General features: G+C 42.6%; 1 non-coding gene across 1 annotated transcript; it reads left to right on the top strand.

Moving 5' to 3' along the window:
• The first annotated feature begins 829 nt into the window (after positions 1-829).
• trnas-aga (transfer RNA serine (anticodon AGA)) lies at positions 830-911 on the top strand. The gene has a single exon. It is a non-coding gene; the product is annotated as a tRNA-Ser (tRNA).
• The last annotated feature ends 8,656 nt before the right edge of the window (positions 912-9,567 follow it).

Genomic DNA, 9,567 nt, shown 5'->3' with positions numbered 1-9,567 from the left:
TTGTGACCTTTTCACCTGTCCACTGTAAACAGTCTGGTCTGTGCTTCACTGCTGATAGTAAGTGTTTTTCTGTTGTCTTATATCTTGGAATGTCGATCTGTGTTGTCTCCAGTATTTATAAGTTCCTTCCTCGAGTCACAATGGCACCAACTAATCCTGGTGCTTTGGAGATTTGTGGGACCCCTCTGTAAAACACCTTTTACTACTACCAGATGTTCAAGAGGTCAAATAAGGTGACTTGCAGCTAAGTCATCGATTCTGCCTGGGATGCATAAGCAGGAGATCCCGGTACCGCTACTAACACTAAAGAAGTACATTGATGAACTAAATACAGTGTTGGAACCTTTCCTACCTCTTTGGGAACTGCCACAGAAACATCTTTATTACAACTGCCTTGTGTGTCCTACACTCTATTTTAAGTGAATGTATGTATAAATTTAACTACAGTTTAAGCAAATATATATAAATTTGTCTACATTCTCAACAGATTAAAAGTGTAGAGTGTGTGACATGTGGTGTGTTTGTCAGGAGCTTTCAAGACCAAAGTTGTTGACACACAAAAGAAAGAAATATGTCAAAGTTTGTTCATTTTTATGAGATAAACTGAAAATTGGTAGCAGAGTGACGACAAAAATGGAGAAATCCTCCTCTTCATGACTCAGTCAAAACCACTGACACACACACACACACACACACACACACACACACACACACACACACACACACACACAAATAGTTTGTGTGTGTGAGAATATAAAAAAAATCTCCTGTGCGTCAATGAAGATAAATTGTTGAATATCAATCCTCTACTCATGCTCATGGGAGTGTAGTTGTTGTGGCCGAGTGGTTAAGGCGATGGACTAGAAATCCATTGGGGTCTCCCCGCGCAGGTTCGAGTCCTGCCAACAACGTTAAACTGCTGTTCCAGAGGAAACAACATCTGCTCCTACTGTAGGTCCATGTGTCAAAGGTTTTCTTTCAAGGGCTGAAGCAGCTGATGATGAGGGAGAGAGAGAGGATTGGTAGCATGTTGTCTTGTCTCAACCATTCTGGTGTTGACCAAAATCTTTGTTGATACTCCAGTGGTGGTGAAGGTGATGGAAATGTTCCAAGTGGGACGGTTCCATGTTCCAAGTGGGACGGTTCCATGTTCAACCAGTTTCATCTGGAACTGAGGTGGAGCTTAGGGTTAAGTAGGAATTGGTTTGGTTTAGTCCCTGGGAATGTCAGTTGGTGTGTGTGTGTGTGTGTGTGTGTGTGTGTGTGTGTGTGTGTGTGTGTGTGTGTGTTTACATGCAGACTTTCCCTTGTGACAGCTGATTTGGTTTGGAATCCATCTTAGTCAGGACATTTTGAGAAATTCTATCATGTCGTTGTAGTTATTTTGATTGACAACACTGGAAAAAAAATCATCTCCCCTCCAAAAACCCTCGTCTTCAACTTTGTACCCAAGTTGTCTCCTCATCAGGCACCACAGGATCCAGTAGGTTCAGTTAAAACAAGTCATTAGAGATTTAAAAAACATTTTGTCCATTTGACATCAGGACTGATCCCAGATCATCTCAATGAGCTCATCCCTGCACCAGAGTACCGCCCAAGTTCATCAAGGACAGTAAACACGAGCAGGTCTAGATTCACCTCCATCTTTGGAGGTTGTTGAATTTCCTCCTGAGGACCGTCAGGCTGTTTCCTTACTTTGCTGTGACACAACAGCAGACAGCAACAAGGACTGCTGCAGTGCACTTGGTAAAATCACCATCTGTAGACTGGACCAATATGCTGATGTGATCTTTTGATTAGTTTAGGATCAGTCAGAGATCAAAGACTGAAGCAGGAGATCAATGCACAGAATTCAGAGATCAATGCACAGAATTCAGAGATCAAAGACAGAATTCAGAGATCAAAGACTCCTGGAGCATTGCCCTCTCTTGTCTTTGGTCCTGGATGTTACTGAATGTTTTACACATTTCTTTTGAAGAAAAAACTTGCATGACATTTCAAGGAGTTTTTCCTGCCAATACAGGACAACACCCACTCACAAACCAGTGCTGGACAAGTTCCTTCAAAGCTGTAATGCCTTATTTCTTACTTGTTACTGTCATTTTAAAATAATTGGTTCCATCACGATTGTGTCTGCCAGTTCTTGGTGACTGTACAGGAGGTCTGTGGACCGCAGGGCCACAACAAGCCCATTTCCTCAACTCTCCATTTAGTACAGAGGTCCCCAAGTATGGACCAGTGAGGATAAATGTGATCGTGGAGAAGTCCTTTTGTTCTTCAACTGGTCCAACTTGATGGTGAGTCTCCCTTTATCAAGGATTACTGAATGCTTGTGTTATTTATGGCATTGTTAACACTTTATAAACCCTTCATTCAGAGCTGTAAAGAACCTTTAACCTCATATCCCAGACATCAAAGTGGGCCACTAACTGGTGAGAGGAAGCTATGCTATGCTGCTACATTCTGAAGAGGTAAAGTAGCAGGTTCTGAGAGTGATGGCTAACCTGGATGTGTTCATCTCCTACTTTAATATCAGCGTCCCAACTTGGAGCTCTGACCACCTCCAGCTTTTTGTTCCTGTTTCTGCTTCAGTCAACAGGGAACTCAAACCTGCAATAGAATCATCAACAACAATGGAATAGAAAACAGAGGAAGAAAAAATATCATAAACTTACAAAGCTGAGAAATGTTCATGAAGAATAAATGCACACATTATGATTGAGGCCAGAAAGTAAAACTCCACACCAAATGTATTTTGACATGTAGGGATAATGAACTTGAATGTGTTGAAATAGCAGATAAATGAATCCACGATCACACAACAAGATGATGACCCACTATCACCAGATGGCGTCACAGATCCTGATGCTCTGAGCAGGAAACACCGAGCAAAACATGACTAAAAAGCTCCTGCTGTTCCCTCCATGAAAAACTGTGGCACTGATGAGAAGAAGGATCCCAGCGTCCTCTGAGGATCCATCGCCGCACCACTCGGTAGAAGGATGATCGGGTCGGCACCAGGAGAAACCCTTGTGTCTCCGATGCAGGGAAGATGGAGCACTGAAGAGGCCACATTGTGGCGTCCTAAAGAGGACATTTGGTGGAGCCTGAGACAGCAAACATCATGCCGCCCTTCATCAGAAGAACCACAGCACTTCAGTCACGTGACTGAAGTCATCCATTCATGTCAGTGATGTCACTTGGCAGGACTGTCATTGCCGTCACATTCTAGAAAAGAATCCAGACTCCACATGTGGCTCCCATGATAACTGATGGACCTCTGGTTGGAGGCTGGACGATGATGTTTGGTCTGGGGGGGTTAAGATTGTGGGGGCTGTTTCAGTTCTAGTGCTGAAGGCTTTCACCATGACAGTCAGACTCTCATCTGTCCTTCATGTTCCCTCAAATGTGCCGTGTGGACCTCACACTCTGAAATTTAGCCTGAAAACTCTTCATGAAAAGCAGGTGACTCAGAGTCTCTGTGGCGCAATCGGTCAGTGCGTTCGGCGGTTAACCGAGAGGCTGGTGGTTCGAGCCCACCCAGGGACGATGAACAGGCTCTATTGGTTCTTAGGACTCTGTTGATCAGCTGCTGAGTTGCTACTTGATGTCCACATTGGTCTGTTTCATCCTGAGTAGTTTGATCATAGCAGAGTCGTTGCATCATTGATCTGAATGTGGACGGATAGATTGACCCTCCACAGCAGACGCATGTGACAGATCTCTTGATGAGACACTTTGTGGTAAAGCCAGATTCTGCCAGTCCCACTGACATATTTCAATCACACATGTTCAGAGATGTTTTGTTTTCCTGAATACATTTATTATTTTCTGATCACCTTGTGGATTTTTCATCATTCTCCTCATTACCATACTTTAGGTTGCAGTATGTACACCTTAGTTAGTCTTGGGTTTCAGAAATCATACAGCATACAAATAATAGCAGGTTGAAACACATTTATTTAAAAGAATTTAACATGGTTACACACACACACACACACACACACACACAGCCTGTCTTTGGTATAAAATGGTCTGTCAGGTTCTCTCACATTGCACAACAACAAAACAAACAAAGACGGCCATGTCCAGTGTGGTCCTGGATATGACGACTGGACTGCAGGGTCCCAGTATCACTGTGACAATTCTTTTACCAGCTATGACCTTGGACAAGAACTTCTCAGGAAGAATCTTATCATGGTGGCACAGTGAAGAAAACTAGACCTGAGCTGCCTGCTGAAATCTTGCAGGTGAAGGACAGAGCTCCACCTCTTTGACAGACACCACCACTGTTGGCTCATGTTGTCAAAAAATGAAGTGTGTCAGTTTTTGACACACACACACATCTAAACACACACACATACACATGCATGTTCTTACACACAGAGACTTTTCCTCTGTTTTTGTTTTTTACTGGTTTTGAACCAGTAGTTGGTTTCTGTTGGTTTGATTTGCTTGACTGGTTGTTGTTTGTTTGACCTTGCAAATCCATATTTTGGGTTCTGGCTTGTTCTGCTTTTCATTTTGTGTTTGTATCATGTGAAAGTGGCATATTTAAGATAAAAGACACTGTTAGAACAGAAAGATCCAGAAAACCCACCAACCAGAGGTTTGTCTGGTACAGATGTGGAATTATTGGCTCACACAATGTTGAGGCAACTGGGAAGAAGACAAACAAAAAAGGCTTGTGTGATTCAGACATTCATCAAAAATGGTCCTGTAGAACTGTTCAATGTGTCATGACTTCAGAAGCTCAAATCCTCTCTAAGTTCTAGTGAGAGTGGAAGAGATTATAAAATGAGAGAAGCAGGGCCCTCACTCAGAGCTGAAATAGCTCAGTTGGGAGAGCATTAGACTGAAGATCGAAAGGTCCCTGGTCCGATCCCAGGTTTCAGCAGAGGAGCAGCATTGACTTTACTTTCCAGTGGAGGAACTGGATTGATGTTGAACATAAAAGTGACCCAGCTGATGGCGGCGAGCTGGTCGGTGGTGTAGTCAGAGAGCTCCCAGAACGGTCCGACATTTCCCCTGTTATAGAGAACCTAACGAGTTTATACCTGTGAACTCTTATGGGGAAATACCAATTGAGAAACGCTAAGACCACAACGAGTCCAAACGGTGAGGAAAACGAGCATATGGCGACAAGAGAAGTTGATTCAGGTGCAGCTCCCATGGACGCCCTACAAGCTAGCTTAGATGCTATCCGCGCCGACATAAAAGCAGGACACCAGGACATGAAAAAAGAATTGAGCGGATTTTGTGAGACAATCAAAAGAGATTTGAGAGAAGAGCTCAGAAACTTTAAAGAAGAAGTTAATCAGAAACTGAGCGAGATCGGGGCAGAACTCAAAAACACGGAGGTTAGGATGGAGGAGGTGGAGACGCGAGTGGCCGAAGTGGAGGAGTGGAGTGTGACCGCGAGGGACTCGCTTCTCCAGGCTTTGGAGGAGCAAGAGCGCATTGTGTCTAAACTAACAGATTTAGAAACAAGCTCCCGCAGAAATAATCTCCGCATCTTCGGGATCCCCGAGGGAGAGGAGGGAAACGATGCATGTGAGTTTCTGGAGAATTTCATTAAGTCGGAGCTGCGACTCCCTGACATTGACCTCAAAATACAACGTTGCCACCGGTCACTCGGACCAAAACCACCACCGCAAGCAGCCCCGAGATCCATGATCGCATATTTCCTCGTGTATAAAACCAAGGAACTTGTGCTCAGCAGCGCATGGAAAAAAGAGAGATACAGATCAAAGGGAAGAGAATTTACTTCGACCATGATTACCCAGCAGAAATCATCAAAAAGAGGAAGGAATATGCGCCTTTGAGAAAAGTGCTGAAAGAACGTGGACTCAGATTTCAAACACCTGCACCCGCTAAACTCCGAGTCTTTTATGATGGAGGACCCACCACATACAACAACGCGGATGAAGCGACGAAGGATATGCTGAAAAGGGGGATACTAACAGCTGACGAAGGAACCGACGCCAGCAATACACCCGACCAGAGCCGGCCCGCGGCATAGGCAGTATAGGCAAATGCTAAGGGCGCCGTCCATCAGGGGGCGCCAGAAGGGGGATATATATATACTGTATAGCAAATCCTAACAATAACCTAATAGAAATGATTTTCCCTTTTCCCTAAGTCGCGCCCCCCCCCCCCACACCCCACGCGCGCGCCCCCAGTCCCCCCTCCTCCTCCGACTAATAACACCTTACCAACCTGCTCCATGGGGAACGGTCGTTTTTTGATACGTAATAAAAACATGTCAAAACGTCCCAAACTGTCTGGTGCCCAGGGGAGAAAAAAAAGGAGAGAAGAGGAGGAAAAACGCGATAAAGACAGAGGTAATGTAAATGTAAATGTTACAGTTAAGATGATGTCATGATATTATTTTTCTGTCGCGGAATGATGGATAATAACGTCATTAACCATCAGCATAGGATACCCAGATAGCGAGACTACATTGAAATCTCGGTCAACTATAAATCGATACAGTTGACCGGGAAATAAATATGATTGAAATTTCATCGATTTATAGTTGAGCGGGAATGCTTTCAATGACTCTTTGCTATCTTGGTAGTTAGCTTATCAATAAATAGCCAGCTAACTGTTCATCTTGACATCAGCTTATGTTATGAAAGGGTCTGAGCTGTTATGAAAAATAGTAATGTAACAACATCAACCTTACCTTCCTCAGGTAAATGTGTAAATATGAGATTTATTCAGCAGGCGTTATAATGTTAAATTTGCTTACATTCTGACGTATCGTTGGCTCACGTTTTCCCAGCTTGTAATAGTTCATCAAATTGCTGTTAATTTCCATCTCTTTTATATATTATAACTGTAAGCCTAGCTGTTTGTTAGTTCATATATTCTTAAGTGTGTTTATAGTGGTAAACTTTATATCAAAGTGCATCATCAATGTTAAGAGGAAAACATATATTATACTGCAGTTTACTGATACCTTTTCTTCTGCTAATTAGCATTTTACTGACATGACAATAAAACTGATATCATTAGTAATATATAAATTACTTATATCATTTGCACCTCTGAAAAAGTGCACTGTATATTACACAGTATAGTATAGTCTACATGCATGCATTTTTTAGGATTTTCATTTATATTATTTCATTTTATTTTATTCCATGAAATGTGTTATCAGACTGCTGTTTCCTACTCCTCTTCTCTTTTCAGATGCGCTGCTGCATTTATCTTATTAACTTATTTAATGATAAATTAAAAAACTTATCTGAGATCTTCTATGATGCAAGAAGGTCTCAGTGGACTTGCAGTTATTAGTATTAACCATGTGGTCTCAAATCAGTTGCCTTATGATGATGTTGTCGATGACTTTGCTGCAAGGAAGACCAGGAGAGTAAAGCTGTAGCAGGTTGTGACTGAGGAGCTTGAATAGTTTAAGCTAAGGTAGTCACAGAAAACACCAATAGAGATCTTTGTAAGATCACCTTTTTATATATAGTTTTAATAAATCCTAGTAATTTTGTTGTGCACACTGGTTTCTTTATGCACTTTTGTACACTTTCTCATTTATATTGTAGTTAAGTTAATTTAGGTCACTTGTTAAGACTGTTTTTTGGGAGTCCTAAATCTAATACTTTATGCAAGTTATTTATGTTATATTTCATATATTCAGTTAATTTTATTTTTGTATTTATTTCATACTTACTTTTTATATTGAGTATTTTGAATGTGAAATTTCTTTATTTAAATAAAAAAAAGTCTAACAAAACTATTTAGTTCCTTGTGAGTATATGTACACTAGAAGTTGAATTTACTGTGATGCAAGGGGGCGCCACCTAAAATCTTGCCTAGGGCCTCAAAATGGCAAGGGCCGGGCCTGGGTGGTTGTGAGAACTGCAGGGAGAAGCTGAGACCTGGAGAGGAAGTCCTGGACACCAGCAGACCTCTCAACACCTGCAGCATTTTTTCAGCTCCACCAAACCCAACATTCACTGCGTCCTCATCATCTGGGCATCAAAAGCAGCTCAGACCTGCTGCAGCTCAGCAGACCTCAGCCATTTTTAGGATGTCTCCATGATTCTCCTTCACATGATTTTCATTCAGAAACAATAGAATTGTCAAATACCACAACAGTTTTCAGCTTGCTGGTAAACAGTATTTCAACGTCCATTCCACTGTGTAATGGCAGTGACTGATGTGTACTATATGCAGTACTAATCAAGTACAGCCCTGACTGATACTTTATCTCCAATGCTAGGAAGGATAAGAATGTTGACATGGACCAAGCAGGAATAGAATCTCAAGTCATGTCTACTTTACTGAGCAGCACTCAGTTAATTTCAGGAAACACAAGACATTTTGACCACATGTCAATGAAGTAGTCAGCAAAATAAATATGACACTAAACAGTAGTTGAGGGAGAGCAGAGCTGGAAATAAGACATTACTGGAAGGGGAATAAATCTAAAACACGCAGAACCAGAACACAGCCACAGCTTTCTGTCATTTTCTGTCTCAAATACTTGACAAGTTTCAACTTGGTCCAAAACCTGCTCACCTCTCTGGGTGTCAAGTGTGTCTGCACCGTCTGATCAAACTGCATCAATTGTATGAGTCTTATTTCCTCAAATCAACTCTGGGCAGTGTCGATTGCAAAAAGAAAAAAAGTGGAAAAATAATGGAGTCTTTGCCAGAAGTTTCTTCTGGCTCAGGCCCTAAAAAGTGCTGTCAAGTAATGTTAGAACCAAGCTCTTTTGTTCTCCTGCTGTCACTGTCAAGTGCCAGCTTAACATGTGAGAGGTAGCAGGATCTATGCATGTGTTCATGCTTACAGCAGACAAGGTTTCCTCCTTGTCTGCTGTAAGCATGAACACATGCTTACAGCAGACAAGGAGGAAACCTTGGAGGATTTCAGGGACTTTTAGCAGTGGTTCACACTTCATGCTTACACCTGAAGTGTGAACCACTGCTAAAAGTCCCTGAAATCCTCCAAGGTTTCCTCCTTGTCTGCTGTAAGCATGTGTTCATGCTTACAGCAGACAAGGAGGAAACCTTGGAGGATTTCAGGGACTTTTAGCAGTGGTTCACACTTCAGGTGTGAAAGCTTCTCAGTATAAAGTTTTAAGTGAGCGAGCCAGGAGTTGAACCTAGAATCTTCTGACAGTAGTCAGTCATGCTATCCGTTGCACCACCAGCCCTGTGAAAACCTCTTCATGTTCATGTGTACTTCATTTTACAGGAAATCCAAACGATCTGGTGGCATTTTCAGGGGACAAAATGGTGCAGTGGTCAGCAATGTGGCCTCACAGCAAGAAGGTTCCAGATTTGAGCCCCAGCTGTGTGGAGTCTGCATGTTCTCCCTGTGTCTGTGTGGGTTCTCTCTGGTACTCCAGCTTCCTCCCACAGTACAAAGACATCAAGAGGGGACGAGGCTGATTGATACTCTAAATTGACTGTAGGTGTGGCTGTGAGTGTGAATGGTTGTCTGTCTCTATGTGTTGGACCTGTGATGGACTGGTGACACATCCAGGATGAACCCCGCCTCTTGTCCGAAAGCTGCTGGGATAGGCTCCACCCCCACACA

This window comes from Aulostomus chinensis, chromosome 4 (assembly GCF_037954235.1).
Source record: "Aulostomus chinensis isolate RoL2024-O1b breed Wild chromosome 4, RoL_Achi_v1.0, whole genome shotgun sequence".
NCBI lineage: Eukaryota > Metazoa > Chordata > Actinopteri > Syngnathiformes > Aulostomidae > Aulostomus > Aulostomus chinensis.
The sequence above is the reverse complement of the archived record's forward strand: the minus strand, read 5'-3'. Positions and strand labels throughout refer to the sequence as shown.